This window comes from Canis lupus, chromosome 2 (assembly GCF_003254725.2).
Source record: "Canis lupus dingo isolate Sandy chromosome 2, ASM325472v2, whole genome shotgun sequence".
In the NCBI taxonomy this organism is placed as follows: domain Eukaryota; kingdom Metazoa; phylum Chordata; class Mammalia; order Carnivora; family Canidae; genus Canis; species Canis lupus.
The window spans coordinates 45,497,995-45,523,396 of record NC_064244.1 but is presented as its reverse complement, the minus strand read 5'-3'; the positions used below and the strand labels follow the sequence as shown (position 1 = coordinate 45,523,396).

Sequence of the window (25,402 nt, the reverse complement as noted above, 5' to 3'; positions counted from 1 at the left end):
TACATGTATATCCTGCCATAAGTTCCCAACAGCAGATGTGTCCTTGCACTTAAGTATTGCAAGGAGAAAAAAATAAATAAAAAAAAAATATTGCAAGGAGAAAATGTAATTGTTGAAGACAGTAGTTTTGAACCTGAAGTCTTTGGAAAGTTTTCAAGGAATGCTTGGACTTTGAGAAATGGTGTGCAAAGTTGTAATGACTCATTTGTACATTATCCTGGGAAGTACCTACATAGCTTTTATTGATGGCTTAAAGGGACCAAAAGGACTTACCCCCATATGCAAGTTCAGAGCTGCTTTTTGGTGGTGGGGGGCAATAAAGCAGCCATTTGAACATCGCACATTGTAGCCAGCCTCCAAACTGGCCTCCACTGGTCCCCTTTGACATTATACTGTGTTGATCTCTGTGCCTAGTAAAATGTAGCAGAAGTAATGGCATGTGACTTTTGAGATGGGGTTATAAAGGACTGTGATATCTACCTTGAGTGTTGGCTCACTCATCCTCTGATCACTCATTCTGGGGAAAGCCGGCTGACAACTCATGAAGACCTCAGACCACCTATGAAGAAGCTGATGTGATGAGGCTTAGAGGCATCTGGCTAACAGCCAGCAAGGAACAGATGCCTGCCAGCAACTGGGTGATTGATTGTGGAAGGGTTCTCCAGCCCTGGTTGAGCCTTTAGGTGACTTCTTTTTTTTTTTTTTCTAAAGAGAGGGAGGCAAACCAATTAACGGATTCTTTTTTTTTTTTTTTTTTAATTTATGATAGTCACAGAGAGAGAGAGAGAGAGGCAGAGACCCAGGCAGAGGGAGAAGCAGGCTCCATGCACCAGGAGCCCGACATGGGATTCGATCCCAGGTCTCCAGGATCGCGCCCTGGGCCAAAGGCAGGCGCCAAACCGCTGCGCCACCCAGGGATCCCAGCCTTTAGGTGACTTCTATCCTGGTTGGCAGCTTGACTGCAACTTCCCGAAAGACCGTAACTACAACCACCTAGCTAAGCTAGTAAGTTGTTAAGCTGCTACATTTTGGGATAATTTATTATATAGCAGTACATATCTAGATACCTACTGCACATTACCCTGACTAATCATGATAAAAAGAAAAATGATTATAAGAAAATGATGTGTTCATAAAATGCTAGTCTTCCCTGTTAGTCCTGGGAAATTAGAGCTGGAAATAAGAACGTGCAAGTCACTGCTCCTTTCTTCCTGTTGGTAAGGAGTGAAGTGTGGCCCATTCACACCCAGTAGTCAGTAACAATTGTGAGCCATGCTGCAAGGAGCAACTTCCCCATCAGAAATAAACAAGATTTCTTTATTTCCTTCTACAAGGCACCAGCTTTCAAATGTATCCCGGGGAAATCTTATATTTCCTCTGAGCATAATCAATTCAACAGAGAATTCATGCTTTGCCAGTGATCATGGGAGGTACTGATGTAATCTTTTTTTTTTTTTTTTTAAGCTGTAAGTGTTCTTCTAGTTTTCCAGTAGGTTTCATGGCTACCGGTTTCCTGTAGTAGTGGCTTGCTTAAATGATGGGACACTTGAATGCTGCTTGTGCAGGTGACACTCTACAAAGAAGAAACTTTCAAGTTGAAGTGGAAAAAAGAAGAAAGCAGCTTGATTCTGTGATTATTGGACATAGGAAAGAACTAAAAATTCAGTAAAATAAGCACTGTTACTTTCAGTGAAAGTAGCTTAATAAAATGGATGGATTCTGCAAAGAGCAACAGTTGTTATCTTTTTCTTGCTTTGATTGGGGTTCCTTCATTATTAGGAACCTAGTTGATCCAGTTCTTGGGCTGCGAGGAGCATTTTTCTAAAGCGGTATTTTAAAACTGTAGGGACTCATTAGTGAAATGTGCAACTAATCATTTGATTTAATCTTATCTTAAAATTAAGGAGAACAAAACATTTCACAGTATAACATAATACAGTAAGTAATTTTTTGGTTTAGTTTTTTAAAGCTCCATGTATACTTTTATGTCTGTATGTACTCTATACAATTTAAAAAGGTTTTTTTTTTTTTAACTATGGCTTGTAGTCAGAATGCTTGAGAGTCCTTGTTCTATAGCATTTTTATTATAGAAAATAAAATCTGGATTTTGGGAAATATGCCAGCAATAGACTATTTCATGATAGGGTGGGAGGATGGGAAATGGTGACAATACCGCACAGGATGGAGTAGGCTGTCCTGAAGAGAATGCAGATTTCCCTCCCAGTCATTCTGGAAAGTTCCCAATCTGTAAGGAATGCACCATTTTAAAGGAGTATGATGTCTGAAGCAAGGAGCTTTTTCCTTTCACTGGTGCCAGGGGGACCTGAGACTGGTCTATGAAATAGAGAACAGGCTGATGTAGTTCCTGGCCACACAGCAGCGACCATGAACAAGCACAGTTGTCATCCATGGCAGTAGTAGCCAGTGAGAGTGCTTGCAGAGCTTTCAGGACCAAGAAGGCATACTTCAGGCCCTCTAGCAAGTGGAGAGAGGAATTGAGGCTGACCCTTAGACAAAGGGAAAGTAGTGTTCCTTCAGTAAGACTGGGTAGGGAGCACTGGGGGCAGAGCAGAGCAAGCTGTACTCAAGAGAATGGGGGCCATTCTCACAGAGTTAGCAAGACCAAAGAACTGGAAGGAATGTTCCAGAGTCCATGAGGCAGGATTCTAGAAAATACCAAGAAGGAACTGGCTGAGTCATGGGAGCCAGGAGGGAGCCTCTTAGTGGAAAGCTAGTTTCCAGCAAATGAATTCATGCTGGCTGTCAAGAAGGAGATGTTAGAGCTACAGTAAGTGATCTCCTTTAATCCTAAAAGTTCTGGACTTCATGCCGCTCCTGTAGGAGGAGGGTTTCAGGGCAGACTATGAAGTTATCTGAATGTAGAAGGGCTGTGGTGATTATTTGCTTAGCACTTGATGCTGAGAAAGAAATACATAGAGAGAAGTGACCATGATCTAAGGTCAGCCCAAGCTCACAGTCATCCTCACAACTAAAATAAGTCTCTGAGCTTATAGTGTTAGCAGTAGCCCTCTTTCTTTGAGTTGGGCATTATGTTTTCCTTGGGACCTCCTCTAAAGTGTTAAAGTAGTGTGAGGGGTAATATTAAGTTGGTAATATACTTTTGCATCAACGAGTGAATCCGATTCTTTTCTCAAGTGAGTAGCAGATCACTGAGTTCTTGTTGGAGAAGGGAAACTGGTGAAGAAAAGAGTCAGTGAGGACATTCTTTGCTACTTTGCAATTTTCCTAAGGGTCTGGTCTAGGCATTAGGTTTGTACAAATGGCTATAACTGAACTTGGACACTACAGCTTTCTCCTGCAGACTATTTCTGGGGAGTAGGAGGAGGGGAATAAGGCTATGACTACAAGGAAGAAATCATGCATGATATAGAAGTAGATTAACTGGGGATCCCTGGGTAGCGCAGCGGTTTGGCGCCTGCCTTTGGCCCAGGGCGCGATCCTAGAGACCCGGGATCGAATCCCACATCAGGCTCCCGGTGCATGGAGCCTGCTTCTCCCTCTGCCTGTGTCTCTGCCTCTCTCTCTCTCTCTCTCTCTGTGACTATCATAAATAAATAAAAATTAAAAAAAAAAAAGAAGTAGATTAACTGACCACACATATTATAGGACATCTGCTAGGTGCTAAGTTTTGTGCTCAGCAAGAAACATAATTCCTCTGTAATTTATAAACCAGTGGAAATATAGACACTCTCAAAAATATATCTAATAATAAAATGCAAGTAGGTTTCTTATTTACATGATATTTAGATAGGTTTTAGATAAAAAAAGATTTAGCCAGAAATTACACAATGTTGCTATTTTCCTGAATCAAATGCCAAATATCTCACATCGCGACCTCAAGTACTCCTGCTGAAGAACATAAACACCTTTATTCGTTCATTTGGTATTTCACCAGCTATATTGAGTACCAGCGATAAAGGCTCTGTGCTAGGTACTTAGGGGGACAGGATGTCTGGAAACTAAAACTCTCCAAATATCTCTCCAAATTTTGTGAAATTTGAAAGCTAGGAAAAGGTTGATTTGGGTCAAACAAGATTCTTAAGAAAAAGCAAAGTAATTGTAAATATGCTAATCCTCCATAGATTGCAGTAGAAGGAATGTAGAAATGGTCCTTAAGTAAATTAGAGCTGGAGAGGACTTTGGTAATTATATTCTCTTCCTTGTAGCTTGCCCAGCAATTAGGAAGCAAGGGTGATTTGTATTGAGGTCTCATAAATAAACATATAGCTTGCTGGCCCCTAAAGATAAAAAAAAAAAGTCATTCTTGAGTGTGTTACATGCAGGGCTCAGAGGTGAGTGATGACCCTCTTGTCACCCTGACACAATATATCAGCTTCCTTAAACTAAGAATTACAGTGACTTCACTGATACACTTATATAGAGTTATTACCAGGACTTGGCATAAACCAAGCTTATTGAAATCGTGTCTCAGGGAAGAACATATGCTACCATTAAGAAGTCGTGATAGAACAACTGTAACCTCCTAAGGTAAAGCTTGTTGAGAATATTCATGTTTGCTTTCATATACGAGTCCATTATTTATGCGGAATAATTAATGCTTCTATAGATGCGCATTCCAGGTGAGGTTCTTAAACCTTTTACTACTTCCATCCTCTGACTTATTGGCTATTTCAAGGTTGGGAAAATTCTATTTTATTTTTTACTTCAAAAATTTTTAAGATTTTATTTATTTGACACACGGTGAGAGAGAGACAGAGAGAGAGAGAGAATGAGCAAGGGGAGCAGCAGGCAGAGGGAGAGAGAGAAACAGGCTCCCCACTGAGCAGGGAGCCTGATGCTGGGCTCAATCCCAGGACCCTGAGATCATGACCTCACCTGAAAGCAGACACTTAACCGACTAAGCCACCCAGGCACCCCAAGATTGAGAAAATTCTATTTGTGCATGAAATCTGTGATGACATTTAAATCGATCCAATTAATTCTTTGATCAGACGTATTGAGTCCCTGTTATGCAGAAAGTATACATTTGGTGCTACATGGTGTACACATTTGGACAGCCAAAATTCTGTCCCTTGAGGTGCTGAGGTCTGGTAAAGAAGAATGGAAAAGGCAAAGATAGCCAATTCCAAAGCTGAGAGAGCAAAGGAAGGTTGATTTAAGTTGGTGTGATCGGATGGGTAAATGGGGATATGAAGTGGGATTTGAGGAAAGGATAAATTCCAGTTGTTACCATTGGGGAGGAGGACCCTTCAAAGAAAAGTAACACAGTGAAGATGGCCAGAATGAGCTAGAACAAGGTTTGTTAATGGAATAGAGTGGAGCAGTTTGGAGCAGCCAAAGGTTATCTACTGGGGTGCTCCCTAGAAATTCCTGATGGCTGTCGCTGCATCTTGCTCCTCACAGTCCTGCCTGCTAGAGAGAGGGAAGCACTTTTCTCTTTAGAAATGACAACCAAGCATTTAGAAATGCTTTCCTCCTCCCAGGCATCAGGCAAATTTAATGTGGGATTTCTGTTGACAATGCCATAAACCTAGGGAGGTAATTGGCAATATTTAGTCAGCATATGAGAAGAGGGAGAAAGATTAGGAGATAAGTAGGGCTTTCAGAATTCCTCCAAATATGAAGAAGCAGGGTTAATAGCCAGCTCCTCTTTCCCAGTTTCTTTGAGATTGTGTGTCCAAAAGCCTTGTCTTGCCTCTGCACCCTGGAAAGGGCAACTGCCATTGGGATGCTGAGTAGAGGAACTTGGAATCTATTTCTTGGTCAGCTAGTCAGTGACCCCACATTTGCAGAGGATCCAGGGAGGAGCTAGGAGAGCTTTCACTGCTGGAATATTCCTGGGGTTGACGCTGAGTCAGAAGAATAAGCAAAGTGGTTTAGAAATCAGAACATTTCACCTCCTTGATTATTTATTCTCCCATCCTGACCTCTTAGCCTACCAAACCCTCCTTCTTGGTATAACTTTTGTTATTTAATGTTGCATCATACCTATTTTAATGTTAGGGAAAATTTGGGAGCATGGTGTACAAATTATATAAATGTAGCTGATAGTCTATCTTGATGGCAAGAGAAACTTTTTAATTATCTCTAACATAAGCAATCTTTTTTTTTTCTTATTATCTGGTACTTCTCAACCCTGTCTTCACATTAGAATTACTCCAAGAGCTTTTTTTTAAATCTATCTTTATTTGAGAGAGACAAAGAGATAGAAAAATCTGATTCCCCACTGAGTGCAAGACTCAGTGCTTGATCTGATGACCTGAGCTGAAATCAAGTCAGACGCTTAACAGACTGGTCCCCCCACAGGGGCCCCTACTCCAAGAGCTTTAAAAAATTTTCAATTCTCAGGGGCATTACACCAGAACCTGGGGGTAGGACTCAGGCAACAGCATTCTTAAGGCTCTATACGCAACTCCAGTGTGCAGCTGGAGTTAACCAGGGTTTTAAACGTCTTGAGAATGAATAATAAACCCAAACTGGTAGTGGGTGAAAATATATATGCATCTCATGTGTAAGTAAGCATCAAATTATTAACAGTTCTCAACAAATGTATTTCCATTTTAAAAATAGTCTTTTAAGGAATGGACTTCATAAATTTGTTATAGAATATTATTTCAGTGATGTCTCTGTTAGTAACGTGAAGCATATTGCATATAAACTGTCTGGAGACCGTGGCATTATTTGCAAACATGCCAGAGAATACAGCAGATTTTACAAAGGTTTATGAAAACAATATGCTTCATTTTTGTTAGTATAGAAACAGCTTCAAAATTAGCCTCCTGTTGAACAGAAAGCTCAGAGAGTAGAAATGAGGAGTCTGATTCCTGTTCATTCCCAGCTACTGTGAGAATCCCCTATTTTCAAGACTCACGACATCTTTAGCTGTTTCTCCTCTTGCCTGCTTATCTAATCAAATGCAAGATCTATTGAATCTAACTACAAGTTCCTCTTACACGTTCATTATTTCTCCACTCTGTGGTCACTATCAGACTCTTACTACCTTTTCTTTGGTGACTGTCATACGCTGCCCCCCTGGTTTTTCTTACACAGAGCTCTGAGCCTGGAGATTGGAGAGTATCATGTCTTTGCTTACCTTTTGTGGCTCTCCACTGGCCACAAAAATATCACAGCACATCAGCCAGGCATTCAAGCTCTCCAGTAGCTGCCTCCCGGCCTTTATCCAAAAAACTACTCTCATTTGTACATGATCCTGTGGAACTGACTGGGCTGCTCATATGTGGCTGTTTTCTCTTGTTCTCAGGACCCTCTTGCGTGCTGGTATTTTTGCCGATGCCCAAATCCTATCCAGTACAGAAGGCTCAAGCTTCATCTCATTCACGGAACCCTAAGCCTCGCAGCTAAAACACTCTTTTCCTACTGTGATTCCATTACAGCACTTTATCTGGACCACTTTTAAAATATTTCCAAAAGTGCCTTAATCGTTTCTCTGTTTACTTCATAAAATGAGAACAATAGCACCTACTGGAAAGATGGCTTGTGAAGAGTATGGGTCATGGATGGAAAGAGCCCAGTGCACAGTAAATAGACAATTTTTACCTAGTCTTTCCTCTTTTTCCTCCTTCCCTCCTCTTCTTTCCTTCCTTACTTCTTTTCCCCTTGACTTCCTTCCATCTTTCTTTTACATACTTGCTTTGTTGTCCATTGTAACTTTGTCATTTCCTTGTGGGCAGGGTCTTGTGACTGGTCAAGTCTCAATTTTCACACAGTACTTACAGCCATGTGTTGCACATGTAGGGATGCATGCACCTGTTTCACATGAAAGGCCCCAGTGTTCGTGACTTGCTGTAGAAATTATGATCAGGCTCAGAAGAGTTATCATTCAGAAACCCAGTTGTGTCTGTGATAAACACTGGATGTTACAACTGATAAATTATTGACTACTACATCTGAAACTAATGATGTACTATATGTTGGCTAATTGAATTTAAGTTAAAAATTTTTTCTTAAAAATATTAAATATTATCAAGTTAGATAACTAATTTAGGTGAAACTGCTTCTGAGCAATAGGCATGGATTCAAACCCATGCCTCTCCAATTTGGAAGGAGTACACCAGGATTACTTAGATTACCTCCAAGATGGTATTTGCGTGGGGGCTATCATTGCTGATAATCCTTGTTTTGTTTTGTTTACTGTGATCTGGGCCACAGGAGGACAAGACATAGACATGGCAGTAAGTTGGTGAAAAAGAATTCTGAAGAGGGAGCTAGGACTGGGTAGCACAGGCCTGGAGTGTGAAGGGAGTAAGCAAATTGGTTATTACCCTATCTGTACTCTTCTCATGTTTACTCTGGAATCCTAAAAGTCCTAAAGCAAAGCCTGCCGTGGCTGCTAACCTTAGCACCAGAACAGGTCAGTGACCTCACAAGAAGCTAGGACAGATTCCTTCTTCCTACTCTCTTTTTCATTTTATTTGCCATGCATTCTTGTTTTCCTGTGGCCAGAAGTTCCTCTCTTCCCAAGGATGTTCTCTGCTAGATGCAGAATGGTTATTTTCTGCACCTGTAGGATTCTCCCAATGATATTGGTTCAGAGGGTCTACTTCCATAGTTGCTGTTGAGGGCACAGCAAATCCTGCCACTACATTGCTTGCCTCCACCCATCACCCAAGATGAAAGAACAGGTTCTGTCCCTGAGGAATTTGGATTTGGGAGACATGGATTCTGTTCTCTGTTTCCTGGGACTCAACATGGAAGGGCCAATTCTCAGAGAAAGAAGAGAGTGAAATTGATATGCCTGGGACACACACATGAGAGACTATAAACTCCAGGGCAAAAAAAAAAAGAGACAGAGATATAGCTGCCTGGATTTCTGACAGCTTTCCAGTTGAGTTCTAATCCCACAGGAAACTTGACTGCTTTCTTAGTTTTCATTTCTAGACAATAATCCTATAACTCTTTTTTAAGATTTTATTTATTAATTTATTCATGAGAGACAGAGAAAGAGGGAGGCAGAGACAGAGGGAGAAGCAGACTCTCTGTGGAGCAGGGAGCCCAATGTGGGACTCCATCCCAGAAGTCTGGGATCACAACCTGAGCTGAAGGCAGACACCTAACCAACTGAGCCAGTGAGGTGCTCAATCCTGTAACTTTTTAATAAATTCCTCCTTTCAGCATAAGCTAGCATGAGTGGGTTTTGTTTGTTACAGCCAAACAGTCCTCTAAGGAAGTTAACCTGTTTTTAAAGATTTTTTATTTATTCATGAGAGACACACACACACACACACAGAGAGAGAGAGAGAGAGAGAGAGAGAGAGAGAGAGGCAGAGACACAGGCAGAGGGAGAAGCAGGCTCCATGCAGGGAGCCTGACGTGGGACTCAATTCCGGGTCTCTAGGATCACACCCTGGGCTGAAGGCAGCGCTAAACCACTGAGCCACCCGGGCTGCCCAAGTTAACCAATTTTTAAACCATTCTGAAAGTTCAGACTTAATGTACTTTTTTGCTCAAGATGAGTCATTAATCTGTGTTGAGTCCCCATGATGCCATTCTTTATGAGGATCTACATTTGACCTCTAGGATGTATTTTGTAGTCCTTAATGTCTTTTGTACATAATTGATTATTTATGGAGTTTTATGATACCTTAAATACTTTGGATGCATAACAAACACATTTAATTTAATATTTCAATTCTGCAATATTTGTACTAGGTCACCTCTTCTATTCTTACTGGCCACAATCATATTATCATATTTATTCCTTCCTTCCCTCCTTCTATTCACTCCCTCCTCCCTCTTCCCTTCCTTTCTTTTCTTTTCTTTTCTTTTCTTTTCTTTTCTTTTCTTTTCTTTTCTTTTTTTTTTCTTTTCTTTTCTTTTCTTCTTTCTTTTCTTTTCTTTCCTGTGTTATCAGAGAGAAGACCAAAGAGTTGGTAATTAGAAGCAATCTTCATCCAACTTAAGAATAAACTGAATCCAGTCACCTAACCTCTCAGAATCAAATAAAGTGAGGAGTCCCTTCCAGCATGACAATTTTATGATCAGTGATTCTGTCTCCATTCTGGAATATACCATGTAATGATAGAAATTACTTGAGGCTTTGTTCAGAATACTCATTTCCCAAACTTATTTGACTATGGAATTTTTTTTTACGTGATTCTGTATGCATAGAATACCAGCAATAGCTCATGGGATATAATCTTCATTTGGACTAAAGAGGACAAAAAAATGGTCTATGACAAATGAATTGCTTCAAGAAATGATAAATTCATATTGTAACTCAATTATAGGACCAAAATTATACAAATTCAATAAATAAGTCATTATTATTATTATTAGAAAAATTTAAAAAGACAAAAGTAGTTGAAATAAGACAGGCTCCATAGCAAAGAGCAATGGCTATTAAGAGGCAATGGTATCAGTACAATTAGTGGGTAAATACTACTGAAGCATTGATATTTAAGTTTTACCTCATGTGTTGATTATTTCTGTAATTTCCTGGGTTTCTTTCACTTTTTAGAATGCAGATTCTTGCATGATAATAATAATTATACATGTCTGCTTAAGGACCTTAAATATCTTTTACAGGAAACAATGTTACTGAACATTTTTTTCTTGGGACACTCAACATCTTGCAGTTTGAGAAAAGCTGACATAGTTGAACCCAAACACTATATAGATTTCTAATAAATAACCTATTTTTCCTTTCTCTTCCTTCAATTGCCCACGTACTTGAATGTGCATCTATTATATTGATTTATTGTTTTATGGTCTTTTGTATTCTGTGACATTATGCATCTTTTTTAGCACAGTGAGTCTGGCCCAGCAATTTTTAGATGTCAATGGCAGTGGCCCTTGAATAGGTTTAACCTTACCTTAGCACATTATATCCTTTAAGAATAGTCTTGCTATTTAAGGGATTTTCACTGAAACTAGTATGTATGATAATGTATAATGCCTCCTATTAAGAACTTGGAATGTATGCATTAAAAGAGTTACAAATTGCCCTTAATCATTGGTTTCTTGTTTCTTTTCATATCCTTGGAAAAAACCTGATGGCTGTAGCCCTGCCATTTTGTGACTAATCCTTCATGTAATAAACCTAAGCTTCAATTATCTTGAGTGAATCAGTCTATTTGGGAAACCCTTTGACTTAGTGCTGAATTGTATTTCGTACACAAGGAGCCAAATCTCATGATGCAGCTACAGCAGTGTGTAACAGCAGCTTCATCATTTTGGAGTTTTAAACTTCTACCTTCAGGGATAAATATATTGATCCTAGAACTGTCAGAGCTCCCAAGATCTCATTGCAAATACTTCAGTGAGCAGAGATGTACTAAGATGGAGAGATTGCTAATTTCCAGAAGTGGAATTACTGAGTTAAAATATAATGCTGCTTTCAGCTTTAAAAGTCCTTGATGGCACAATTTCACTATCCTCAACACAGTTTTATTAGATCCATTAAAAACAACAGTTTGAATGTAGATGCCAACATTACGATGATGACTAGTAATTGGAAGCAGCTACTTATAGTACTTATATACTAGTCCATTTTTCTTACCATTTATACTAATATTAATTGTTGTGGTTTCAATCTTGGCTACAGAGAGCACATAGCATGGTTTAGTAAAGGTTGGCTCCCATTCATAGACATTTCAGAAATGCCTAGGGGCGCCTGGCTGGCTTGGTCAGTGGAATGTGTAACTTTTATTTTTAAAGATTTTATTTATTTATTTGGGAGAGAGAGCACAAGAAAGAGGGAGGGAGAAGCAGACTCCCCAGTGAGCAGGGTGCCTGATGTGGGACTTGATCCCAGTACTCTGGGGTCATGACCTGAGCCATCCAGGTGCCCCAAACGTATAACTCTTGATCTCAAGGTTGTGGGTTTGGGGGTAGATATTACTTAAAAATAAAGTCTTTTTTAAAAAAAGAAAGAAATGCCTAGAAATCTAGGCTACAGAGGATATACACACACACTTAAGTTCAGTCAGAAAGCATTTAGTTCAAAGACCAATATGACCAATGATTGAAACTTATCTGTGTATCACTCTCCCTGAGTGTTATAAGGAGGAAAATGATTCTTTAGAATAACTGCAGACATTTCCAGGTTCCAAAAAAGAGAAAAATAAACATCATGGAGAATATAGATATGGAATTGCAGGGCTACCAGCAGTCAAGAGTGGTGGAAAATTTTGGACTAGTTCAATAAAATTATGTAGATATGAGATGGATTGAAGAAACATAGCTCCACACATTGACTAGTTCCTGATGTGTCACACATTGTTCCTTGGCTACGTCCTGCTCAACATTTTTTTTTTTTTCCTGCTCAACATTTTAAAGAGCGGTATGACTTATGACAAAGATCAGTGCTAATCAACTTTGTGGATATTTCAAATTCAAAGGACTGGGTAACAGTTTTTTTTTTTTTTAAGATTTTATTTATTCATGAGAAACACACACAGAATGAGAGAGAGAGACAGAGACAGAGACACAAGCAGAGGGAGAAGCAGGCTCCATGCTGGGAGCCTGATGCAGGATTCCATCCCAAGATTCCAGGACCACGCCCTGGGCTGAAGGGCTAGCTAAACCACTGAGCCACCCAGGGATCTCCTAGGTGACAGTTCTTAATTTTGACAACAAAATAACTTGATGGGCAAGAAGTAACAAGGCCATGTCTAAAAGAAATTAAATGTAAGTCCTGATTCAGGCTTCATAAAAGAAAAATAATAGCTGAAGTACAGGGTGAGAAAGATCTTATTAGGTAGTTCTTATGAAAAAAAAGTAGTTAATTAGAAGTTCTGTATCAACTGACAGTGTGATAGATTTGTCCAAAATCTTCTAAATGGAATCTTTCTGTTCTTGAAAAAGAATCAACTTTAACTGAAATATTGTTGCTCAGACAAGGAAGTTAGCAGTCATTCGTTGTGTCCTAACAATAGTCAGACCACCTCTAGAATGTCTTGTTCCTTGCTAGGTTTGAGCACTTTTCCAGAGTGTAATCTGTAGAATAGTTCTTAGAATGTTAATGTGTTATGAGGAGGGAAGGTGTAGAGTTAAAGAAGCTTGGAAAGGATGGGTTGTTTGACAAATTCAAAAGGTATCTTTCTGGAATTACTTCTCAGAGTCTTTAATGTGTGAGTATACCTTTGGCTGTCCAAGGCGAGAGGAGGATACAGGGAGGCCTGGAGGAAATGTCCTAGCCTGGTGTCCCAGAATGATTTATATTCATCTCAAACTACTGTACTTCCATTCTACCTCTATCCCTTGACCCTTCTTCCAAGACTATGATCCTGTCATCACCACTTCCACCACTATTTCGATTCTTGCCTTCTCAAATGGCTCCTTCACTCCTTCCCTCAGATGCAGAAGTGTTCTGTTCCATAAAAAACATTTTCATTTTGCTTCTTCTTCTATGTACTTATTGTCTTTCTTCTTCCTCCTACTGCTTTTGGTATTTGATGCTTCCCCACTGCTCATCCTTACTCCCCACCCCTCCACTGTTTTTGAGCAAAGGATATTTTCTTTTACATAGATAATTTTGCCGACTAGTATTCCATAGGCCATGCCTGGAGGCATGCTCAATTAGAAATGTTTAGAAGAGACATCTGAAAATCAAGGCCTCCGAAAATCAGATATTTACCTTTCAATAGTTGAGGGTTTTTTCAATGAGAAAGGGAGTAGAATTATTCTAGCTCGTTGTAGAGTTTACTATCCTTTTGTGTGTATGTGTGTATGACCTAGATTCATCTGGCAGACTGGGTAAGCCTATGAATGCTTTCTCAATATAATGTCTTTAAGTATAAAGGAAAATTATAGGATTAAAAAGGAAAACAATTATACTGATATAAATTATCAGAATATTAAACACAGTTTTGGTATAGTGGTATGTGTGCATATTTATTAAATAACTAATAAGATCTAGTATGTCTATGTTATTTTGGAATGTTTACAACATGTCTAATGAGATGAGAAAATATTTGTGATTTCCATTAGTGACAAAATTACACAATTATGGGTTATTGACTGTATTCATAATTGAAGTACATGCTACTTTTCTTTTAGAAGTTAGTAAAAATATAGATGTAATGATTTTCATCCATATTTATAGACTTTCTGAATTCTTTGTGGACCCCAGGTTAAAGAGCACTGCTTTAAATGGTAGAACATAGAGTTGCAAGCAGTCAGATGGAAGCTCATTAAGAAACATTTTATAACTGAGTTGTCATAGAGTAACAGAAGGGACTTTCTCATGAAGTGGTGATCTACTTGTCAGTGGAAATATTCATTTAGCAACTGCGTAACAAAGAGAACTGAGAATCTTGTAGCATAACGCTAATTCATATTAGCTAACATCTTTTGAGTGCTTACCAGTTTTCAGGCACTGGATTAGGAGCAATTTATGTGTCTGCTCAAATTACTTGAATAATATTTTAAACATAGTGAAAAGTGAACTATCCAGTACTAAACTTTGTGCCTTTGGTATACTGATATTATTTATATTAGAAATTCAACTGTATCACTTTTAAAAAACCATTCCTCATCACCATTATTTCACCAGCAAGCATCTCTGGCATATTGTGAACTCCAAATATATGCCTAAAACATGAATAAATGAGTATAATTGTCTGATTTGTGGGGTTTTTTTTAAAATTCTTACTTAAACATACCAGGTAATTGAGTATAATGTACTAAATTCTATTTTTTTCTACTGAAAATAATTATAGTTAAATTTACCATTTGTAATGCGGGAAGGAATTGTCTCAATTAGTATAAAATTCATCAGGTTGTGTAAATTCTTTCTGGAATAGGATAGTATATAAGTAAATAAGCAGCAAAAATCTACAAAATATATGGAAAATTAGACTCTATTCTTTTAGAACGTTTTCTTATCATAATTGAGTGGGAGGTATAGAGATTTTTCATATAACTCTTGCTATCACTCATGCTTAGTCTCCCCCGTTATCAGCATCACAGGAAATGGGCATCTAAAGAAATGTTTTGTTTTAGGCAGCCCCCAAGATGACTTTCAGTGATCTCACCTCTCCATATTCACACATTTGTGTTTTCTCTTTCATATTGTCCCAGGGTTTATCTCTGCAACCACAGAACTTTCTTTGGAAATCATACTAACTTTGTTTTCACCAGGGTATTATTCTGCTGTAAGTCTGCCAATATTTGGTGATCTCTCAATAGGAAGCCGTTTCAATCAGCAGTACACATTATCTTGTTATATGCTGTTAAGCGTAGGGCAAAGAAGGATATTGCATTGTTTTGTCTTAGAGGTTTTTTTTTCTAGTCATGTTTTTGTTATCTACATGACACAATAAAAAGAAAAGCAGGAGACCAAAGATTTTATACAATATTGGAATCTTTATGGGGCAACCCTGATTAATGGCCATAGTTAATACAAAACTCTTAACAACCACCATGAAATATGTTTTATTCATCACACTTGAAAAATCTTGGCTCTTAAAAGAAAAATCTTGACTCTGGGTTTGTTATTTTAACTTTATTTTTCAGAGTGAGATATAAGGGCAAGTTCAGTTTCACAGTTCTTCAACCAACCTGTGGATTCACATGGGGCCCCACATTAACATGGGCTCTGTAAATGATGTAGCTGATCCTAGAAAAAAGAGAGATAAAAATCAAATTACCATAGCAGAATTACTGATCACATACTTATATTTAGCCTGAAAAATACTGAGAACCCAGAAAACATCTCAATCGTGTTAGCAGTGCTTTCCTTCCTGCAGTTAACATTTCTTCCTTCCTGTAGAACTTTTTAGATCCCATCACTGTACCATTACTGGTCTTTTTTCCCCCCTCTCCAAAGGCTTAAAAAAGAAGTCTTCATTAAGCATATGCAGTATCCATTAGGTTTTCTCTAAAGATTCCCAGCATCTTTGCCAAGCTGTCATATGAGCATTTGCATATTTTGCATAGGATTACATAAACACATATTTTAAATGAATTTTTGTGTCTTTCTAAGCAAAGAATACATGTTATAAAAATCTAGAGTTTTCTTTTTCAATTTGAGATAACTACATTCTGCTTAATTACTGTTTAAGCCACTTTAACACAGTTTTGATGGAGAAAGTAACTGCCAGCCAAAGGAATGAAATGGAACGTTGTTTTCCTCTTCTGGTAAGAGTGTTGTTTAGTTTGAATTTACTTCAAATAAGTATACTGTTTGTCAGAAACAAAAAAACTTTACATTATTTTGACCCAAATATAAGGATATGCTTTGTAGTAAATTAACTACCATTTAGCTTTGAGTCTTCTATTCCTTGTCTTTGAAATACAATTTACTAGTGACTCAACAAGGGTTAGAATGTAATTGTGGGTTGAGAGATAAATGTTGCCTGAATTGCTTCTAAAGTAACCAGCCTTAGTGTATCAGAATAAATAATACTGACTACTCCAAGAGACAACTCCCCAAATCCCAATAGCTTCAACAAGTGAAGTGTAAAACTCATCTATGTAAAGTTAGTTCATATTTCTGGTTGATGGATTGCCTGCCACCTCGTCATTGAAACATCGGCATTTCTTCCTATGAAAATGTGGCATCATTGTCCTCTCAAGCTTCATACTTCTTTCACCAGGTGAATGGAGAAACCAGAGAAGTTTTCTCTAAGCAGGCCCCAGATATGGAATAGATTGTTTCAGCTCCTCTTACATTCATATGTTCATGCATGGGAAATGTGGGCTAGATGTGATCCCAGAAGAGAGAGAAAGGATTTTGCTGACTCCCTGCCACTCTTTGATCAAGTGACACTGTGCCATATTCAAATTAATTTCTTTCTATAATCTTTTAAAAATGTGTTACATCCACATAATACTTACAACATGTGCCTGTTGGGACACCTGGGTGGCTCAGCAGTTGAGCGCCTGCCTTCAGCTCAGGGTGTGATCCTGGAGTCCCGGGATCGAGTCCCATATCGGGCTCCCTGCATGGAGCCTGCTTCTCCCTCTGCCTGTTTCTCTCTCTCTCTCTCTCTGTCTTTCATGAATAAATAAAATCTTAAAAAAAAATATGTGCCTGTTTCTTTTGGATGATATTATTCAGTAGACTTTTTCATTGATCTATCCTGGAGTCGTCTTTATTGACACAAGGTTATAGTTTTGGACAAGTTGGCCCAATCTCAGAACCTTAAATTGTATTATTTCAGATCTTTTCGAGGTAGTAAGTGAAGCCTTTCACAGTGTCAGTACTTGGATGTAGTCCCTCCCTTTGTGTTCTCACACCTCCTCTTTCTTGGTGTCATTTATATAACTACTTATTGGGTTTTCTTCTTTCATTTCTGACTCTCTTTCTCTATCTCTCTTTTAACTTGTACTTGGCCATCAAGTGTTGGAGGTTCTTTAAGCTTGGTGTTCTAGATCCTCTTTTTTTCCCAACCTTTATACCTTACATGCTTTTGTTTGTTTTAAAAGATTTTATTTATTTATTCACGAGAGATACAGAGAGAAGAGACAGGAAGAGGGAGAAGCAGGCTCCCTGCTTTTTTTTTTTTTTTTACTTTTTGGGAAGACTGATTACAAACTTTATTACAGAAAATGAATGCAGGATCCCTGGGTGGCGCAGCGGTTTGGTGCCTGCCTTTGGCCCAGGGCGCGATCCTGGAGACCCAGGATCGAATCCCACATCGGGCTCCCAGTGCATGGAGCCTGCTTCTCCCTCTGCCTGTGTCTCTGCCTCTCTCTCTCTCTCTCTGTGACTATCATAAATAAATTAAAAAATTAAAAAAAAGAAAAGAAAAAGAAAATGAATGCATCCAATGTCCCCAAATACATTTGTGACAAGAACAGACACACAGGAGACACAGACAATAGTTGCTGCATCATAGCCTTGCTCGTTCCAAAGGATAAAACATCATTCAAACATGGGGTGAGGGGGCTGGGAGAGAGCTGGTTAGAGAAAGGTACTGTCCTTTTGATTAAAAAATAATAATAAAGTAACAGGTTGGCATCGCGAGATCACATACTGTGGGCCCAGACTTGATTTCAGGAGTCCAGCACCACGCCCTGAGCCAGAGGCAGATGCTCAACCACTGAGCCACCCAGGCATCCCCTTACATGCTTTTGACTTTAATCATTGTTTATATGCCAAAGACGAACTAGTTTATATAGTTAGCTCATATTTACTCTTTAGGGCTCAGACCTGTATATCCTACTGCTCTCTTATGATTTCCTATTTGAATCCTACTTCATATCCAAAAAGTTCATGGTCTCTTCTCACTGTCAGCTTCACCATGCCTTACTTGTGTCCTCTTCCCCTTAGAGCTATGAATGACAGCATTCATCCAATTCTCTAACTTCATCCCCTCCCCTTAATTGCTTATCTGCCTTCTATCACTAAGATCTGTCCATTTTACCTTCTAGTTATTTGTTGGATTCATCTTTCTCATTTGATGAATTCATCATTCCTCTTTACTAGGGCCAGCTTATCTAAGCTGACATAACAACCTCTCTTCTGAACACAGTTAATAGCAGCCTCTATCCATTCCTTGGCATTCTGCTCTTGTCCCCTATCCAGCCTGTTGTCCACATTTTGGTCAGAGTCATCTTTTCAAAACACAAATCTAACCTTATCACTGGCCACACAGCCTTGACTTAACATCTGTGAATCATTTCCTATTGTTCTTAACACCATTAACATCTCCTCAGTGTAGTCTTCCAGGTCCTATATAATCAGAATCACGCTCTGTCTCCAGCATCTTCTCTGCCTTGTTCTGAAGCAGTCTCTGCCTTACTTTCTAAGTTCCATCTACATCGACTTTCCAGTCAATGCCTCAGGGCCTTTGCTCATGACATCCTCTCTCCCAGGAACACTTGACATTTTACCTAGTGAACTCTTCCGCATCTTAGAATCACCTTCTTAGAATCACCTTCATTGTGAAGCTTTCCCTGAACTTCTAGATACCCTATATACCCTATATATTTCCTTCACTGTACTTATTTAGTGTTTTTTAATCATAAGTGTGTTATTAACTGGTTAATATCTCTTATTTACTGGAGATGGTCTATTCCTTGTTACACTAGCACTGCTTAGAACAATATCTGCATCTATTATCTCTTTTTCGATAACCACTCCTTTTCGAATCCTAAACCCTACCCTACCACCTGGCACAGAGTAAGTCTAAAATAAATATTATTTAATTGAATTGGATGTTGATGGCTAGCATTTAGATACATTCATTGTAATGGCATATTTCACAAAATTGCCTTGTTGGCCAATCCAGTTGGCTAAAAAATACAAGTGTGCTATTTTGTTTCAGGCAGACACATGAAGATGCCATGCAGAGGACTTTCACTGGTAATTTAAGGCTGCATAGAGGAAATCAAGTTAGTTTATTCCCATTTCATTTCTTTAACCATCTATTTCTAAGGGAATAGATATTTGTAGAAGGAATAATAAATACTCAGGCAAAATATTTGTGCAATACAAATTCTATATAATTTTTAGTGCTTCCTTTGAATACTAAGAAGAGTATTACAGAATAGTAGTAAATCTTTTCTGTTTGGCATTTAGAGTGTTGTTTTGGCATCTGTGACTTGTATTACTGATCTGAGACTTAAATTGGGTTTGTGTTTTTCAAGGATAACTGAATTTGGGATAATAAGTCATAAACTTTTAATAGAAAACTCTAGGGTGTTTATATGATCTGACAGATGAAATTCACTGTTTGAGTCAAATATTGAATATATATTATAATTTACGCTGTGCTTGATGCCTTATTAACTTGGGCACCTAATCTTCTGAAACTGATGGAAATGAAATCATAATCAAAGACCTCTTTGACTCCAAAGAACCATGCCTCTAATTATTTCTCCTTTTCAAACTGTTGCTTCTCTCAGGCTAGGATCTTTGAGATATTAAAGGGCAGGTTTTAGCTCAAAATGGCAAGCATGGTCCTTATTTTCTTACCTAGGAGGATGGTCTTTGATAATCAATGTTTTGTACTTACCTTTGCCCTAAGTAAAATTCTGTTTCTGACTTGGGCATTCACAGAGAAGTAAGAATAAGGGGAGCATTAAAGGTATGAACTATGATTATGATTAATTAATTTAACATATACTGATTTCCATTATGTGCCCAAAACTTTTTGGGTACTGGGAATATTATCAGTGCAGTGAAAATAGTTCTGCCCTCACAAAGCTTAAATTCTGAAAATTCTATAAAATTCTATATACATACAGGCTAAAGTGGAGAAAAAATAATTATAAAAGATTAAGTCAGAGAAATCATGTAAGTCTGAATAGATTACTATAGGGGATTTGGCTTTTATTGTGAGTGAGATGAAAGCTATTGGAGGGTATTGTACAGAAGAAAGATTCAGTCTACCTCTGAGATTTATTGGGAGAGAATAAAAAGTAGCAGTGAGAATACAAAGATCAGTTAGAAGGTATCTTAGATTAGGGCTCATGGAAGCAGAGCCCAAATTGGAAATTACTGTGCAAGTAGTTTATCACAGGACTGTTCTCAAAAGTAACATAGAGTGAAATAGCAGGATAAGGCATGGGAGGGAGCTAAGCAAAAATGTGGTTTCACCCCAAGCCAGCTTTAGCCTAATCCAAACCAGATGGGAATTTAGTGCAGAAGAGAAACCCGTAAGTAGGAATGATACCACACAATTGTCCCACTTCAAGAAAAGGGGCTAGCTTTTGTATCCCTGGTCCCTGTATTAGTAAGTCATTGGCTATTGGCTAGCTTGGGAAGTGAGGGGAATAATCACACAGCTATTCCTGGGGAAGGCTTCCCTCAGGTCTTCCATAAGACTATTCTCTGGGGATGCTGCTACTAGCTCTCTTTAGCAGTCAGTAGTTACTGGAACATGATAAATACCAATAAAGGACATCAAGGCAGAGCATCAGTTGAATTTATATAGAAGACAAATGCATTATTCCAGGTGGAAGATGATGATGGCTCAGACCAGAGTGGTAGTAGCTATGCCTATGAGAAGACAGATAAGATCTAGATACATTTTGATAGTAGAGTTGACAAGATTTGCTGCTGGATTGATATTAGTTGACAGAAGTCAGAGCTGATTGTATGAATCCTGGTCTGAGATATTGTACAAATAGAGTTTCTATTTATTGAGATGGTAAGGCAGTGAGATCAAGATTTCCATGTTATATTTGGTATATGCATTCAGACATATCAGTGGAAAGGCTGAGTAAATGGTTATGTAAGTGTGGAGTTCAGAACTGGTTTACAAACATAATTTGGGTACTGATGATTTTAAAGTTAAGGAGTTATTGTAGGTCAATAAGAGAAGTGACTTGAATGTATTGATGTTCAGGTTATGAGAGGTTATGAAAAAGGATGTTGACGAGGAGCAGCTGGTGAGGCAGAAAGATAACTTAGAATGAGGGTAGTCTTGGAAGTCAAGTGAAGACACTGTTGCAAAAAGAAAGGAATGATTAATTGCTGAATGCTGCTGATTACTTGAGTGACAGTTGGGAACTGACTTAGGGATTCAGCATTGAAAAGGCTTGGATGACCTTGAAGAGAACTGTTTCAGTGGAGTGCTGAGGACAAAGCATAGTTGGAATGGATTCAAGAACTAGTAGGGGGGTAGGAAGTGAAGATTATGAGGTTGGAGAACTTGTGAGCGCTTTTTCTCTAAACTGGGCAGAGAAATGAGACAGGTGGAACTTGAGACCTAAATGAGAAACATTGCAGTGTGATTTTATGTGGATAGGAATAATCCAGAGAAGAAGTGGAAGTTAGTGCTGCAGGACAAAGGTTAATAATGGGAGAAATATTTTTAGCAGATCAAAAGGGATAGGATTAGATATGTAAGTAGAGGGCTTGATAAATGTGATTGAAGAAACAGAGGAAAATTATTTTCTATTTTGTTATAATTTTTTTTTCTCAATGAAATAAGAATCAAATTATCAACAAGGATAGGACAGAAACTGTTGAAAATATGAAGAGAGTTGTGAAATAATCATCAGTGGATAAAAGAGTAAATGAACTAGGAAAATGTAGTAAGATTTTTGGGCAGCCCCAGGGGCCGAAATAATCTCAGGAAGTCCTGGCTCTTAGAAAACTGAGGTTGGGAGTAAAACATACATTAAAACAATCACAAAGAGTTTGAAAAATAAATATATACCAAATTGGCTTTTTTCATAGTTTTAAACAAAAATGTCATTATGAACAAAAAATCAAACTAAAAAGGATACTGCATGTGTTAGAATGTTTTTAAAAAAGATGGAGGACAATCATACCCAATAATTTCACTATATGGCTAAGTGCAATGTTCTGAATTTCAATCCGCATCTTGTATTACCATGGGGATTTGATAATCTGACCCTTTGCATTGGGGTGAAATACTATGCTTTAATTTTATCTTTTAATTATTTAAGTGAAAGATATCAATGTAGCATTACTTTGTTGTGGCCACATTATTTAATTTATTTGGAATATTGTAGGGTTTTTCCTTAGCCACAACAGTGGTCAAAATCAGATGATAGAGTGACTTCAGAATAAAATCAGGTCACATGGGACTGGAAATCAAGTTTTTCTCTATCATTTAATGAATTTATCTAAGAAAAATCTGGACATTGTCCTTGTGCGTCCTATGCCTATTTTCTCTTTTCCATGGTTACTGAACATCAACTGACATTTTCATACTGAGGTGATTCTGTGAGTTGGAAATGCTTTCACATTAATGCCTGTCAAGCATTTTCCAAGCTTTCCTAGACCTTGATATGAATCTTACTTCTCATCATCAAAAAGTGGATAAAAGCAATTACTGGACAACACAACCAGTGCTGCAAGGTGGGAAAGTGTGGGAGAAGCACTTCTAGCTGGCAGGAATGCAGGCACAGAGGACCTGCTAAGAGTCCCAAATGCACTCTGAGGAACTGGACAACTCTATGGATCAAACCAAATGTCAAAGACCCAGGTGCCCACCTGACACAAACCTGCCCATGAAAATGAAGCCTCCTGCAGAGCTCATCTACATGCTTCCAGGGCAGAGTGATTCAAAGAACAATCTTTGAGTACCACATGGGTCTGGTGCTATGGGTCACCCAGTGTCCATATATCTTGGTGGTTCTGAGGAATAGTCCTTGCATTACTAGTACTTTTGTGAAGCTGATGTGGCTTGTGGGTCATGCCCTCCTGCTGAGTATGACTCTTCACTTTGTGAATCCTGGGTCAGTGTCCTCCATAGATACCTGAAGTTTAGAGACTAAGTCCATGCTGGAGTTAGACAGATGAACCACCTTTCTTTTTGGTGCACTGGTGTTCTTCATGAAGTGCAATCAATTCTGTTTCATAGCTTATTTTGAAAAATGAATTGATTCTAATCCAATGGATATATTAGGGAACAATTTGATGAACAGCTACAAAATGAGAGTGTAAATAATGTTAATGCCTCTATATAGCAGCATTGACATGCATAACAACGTAATTTTGTGTAAGAAAAAGAGTTTCTGTGCTCATAGGTTATTTTTTATATCCAGAAATGCTTCATCATAATTAAATGCCAAATCCCCTAAATTAAGAGAGCCACTAAACTCCGGGTCTGCCTAAAAGTTTTAATTTTAGCTTCTGTCCCAAAGTTTTTCATGTCTCTCTCTTTATGTCTTCCCTCAGGGTCAGCTCATATAAGTCTTTGTCTTTGAGTTTCATTTATATATTGATGACACCCAAACCTCTCTCTCTATGACCGAACACCAAACCCTTTCTGATTTATACATTTTTATTTATATCTGAATATACTCTGAGTATTTCAAACTTCTCAAATATCAAATTGAGTATTTCCCCATACATATGCATGTATCTGTATGTATGTGTATGAATGTATCACATATACTTACTATGGATGTTAGGCACTGCCCTTTGTTCGTTTTCTATATTAACTCATGAATTCCCCCAGAATAACCTAAGGAGGTAAGTCCTCTTGCTATGGCCATATTACAAATGAAAAAGCTGAGGCAAAGAGATTAAGTAATTCATCTAATGTGAGTTAAAAAGGAGGGATTTGAATTGACACAATCTAATTCTAAAGGACATGCTTTTCCCAAACTTCATGCAATTCAGCAAGGCAAAAACCTATAAAGATCATTTCAGTTTTTATTTTTATATTTGTTTAATTTTTACTTTTATTTTAAAAAGTTATTTATTTAAAAAATTCCAGCGTAATTAACATACACTGTTATATTAGTTTCAGGAGCACAATATAGTGATTCAACAATTTATACATTACTCAGTGCTCAAGATAATAAATGTACTCTTAATTTTACCCCCACTCCCAGCCTGGGAACCATCAGTTTGTTCTCTATATTTGAGAATCTGTTTTCTTGCTTGTCTCTTTTTTCCTTTGTTTGCTTGTTTTGTTTCTTAAATTCCACATATGAGTGAAATCATATGGTATTTGTCTTTCTCTGTCTGACTTATTTCACTTAGCATTATAACCTGTAGATCCATCCATTCTGTTACAAATGGCAAAATTTCATTCTCTTTTATGGGTAACATTATACACACACACACATACACAAACACACATACATGTATATATATCACATCTTTACTCATTCATCTGTCTGTGGATACTTGGGTTGCTTCTATATTTTGACTGTTGTAAATAATGCTACTGTAAGCATAGGGGTGCATACATCTTTTCAAATTACTGTTTTCATTTTCTTTGGACAAATACCCAGTAGTGGAATTACTCGATCGTATGGTAATTCTATTTTTAATTTTTTGAGGAACCTCCATACTGTTTTCCTCAGTGGCCGCATTTCTTTGAATCTTAACTCAAGCAAGTACATTCACTGGGTGTAAAGATATACAGGCTTTTGTTACAGAGAAAGCATTCTCTAAAACTTGAATGTCTTTTACAATTACGTATTGTTCTTTGTGAGTTCCTGCATCTTACAGAACTTGATGTTTGGCCATTTGGAAACTATTGTATGAATGACATTCATCATAGTTTTCATATGAATGTTAACCCAGTCCTGTAAGTCATCCATGAAACGTCTGAACAGAAGGTTTATGTCACCAAGTAACTAAAGACAAGGTTGGAATGGTGAATGAGAGTCAGATTGTGGAATACTTTTAAATGGCAGTCTGCTAAGGATAGAGGTCTTTACCTTGCTGCTGGTAGCAGGAAAAATTTTTCATATTGAAAGCATTACATGAGATTCAGAACATGTTTTAGGAAAAATAAGCTGTCCATGTGCAGACACTTGCTGAACTTTAAGGCCTGTCAAGACCTTGAGAGCTCTTCCCTCTAGTCTGGAGCTATGAGTCAATCGGAGAAGGACAAACATTATATGTTCTCATTCATTTGGGGAATATAAATAATAGTGAAAGGGAATAGAAGGGAAGGGAGAAGAAATGGGTAGGAAATATCAGAAAGGGAGACAGAACATAAAGACTCCTAACTCTGGGAAACGAACTAGGGGTGGTGGAAGGGGAGGAGGGCGGGGGGGGGGAATGGGTGAC

General features: G+C 38.1%; 1 protein-coding gene and 1 long non-coding RNA gene across 23 annotated transcripts in view; one reads left to right on the top strand and one right to left on the bottom strand.

Annotated features, from left to right (window-relative positions):
• Positions 1-25,402, top strand: part of PDE4D (phosphodiesterase 4D) — a 1,438,885-nt gene that overhangs the window by 379,936 nt on the left and 1,033,547 nt on the right. The window lies entirely within an intron of this gene.
• LOC112660653 (uncharacterized) overlaps positions 15,429-25,402 on the bottom strand; it is a 119,922-nt gene continuing 109,948 nt past the window's right edge. For both annotated transcript variants that reach the window (XR_003137125.3, XR_003137126.3), the window contains one exon: positions 15,429-15,562. This is a non-coding gene — a long non-coding RNA (uncharacterized LOC112660653). The remainder of the gene's footprint in view (positions 15,563-25,402) is intronic.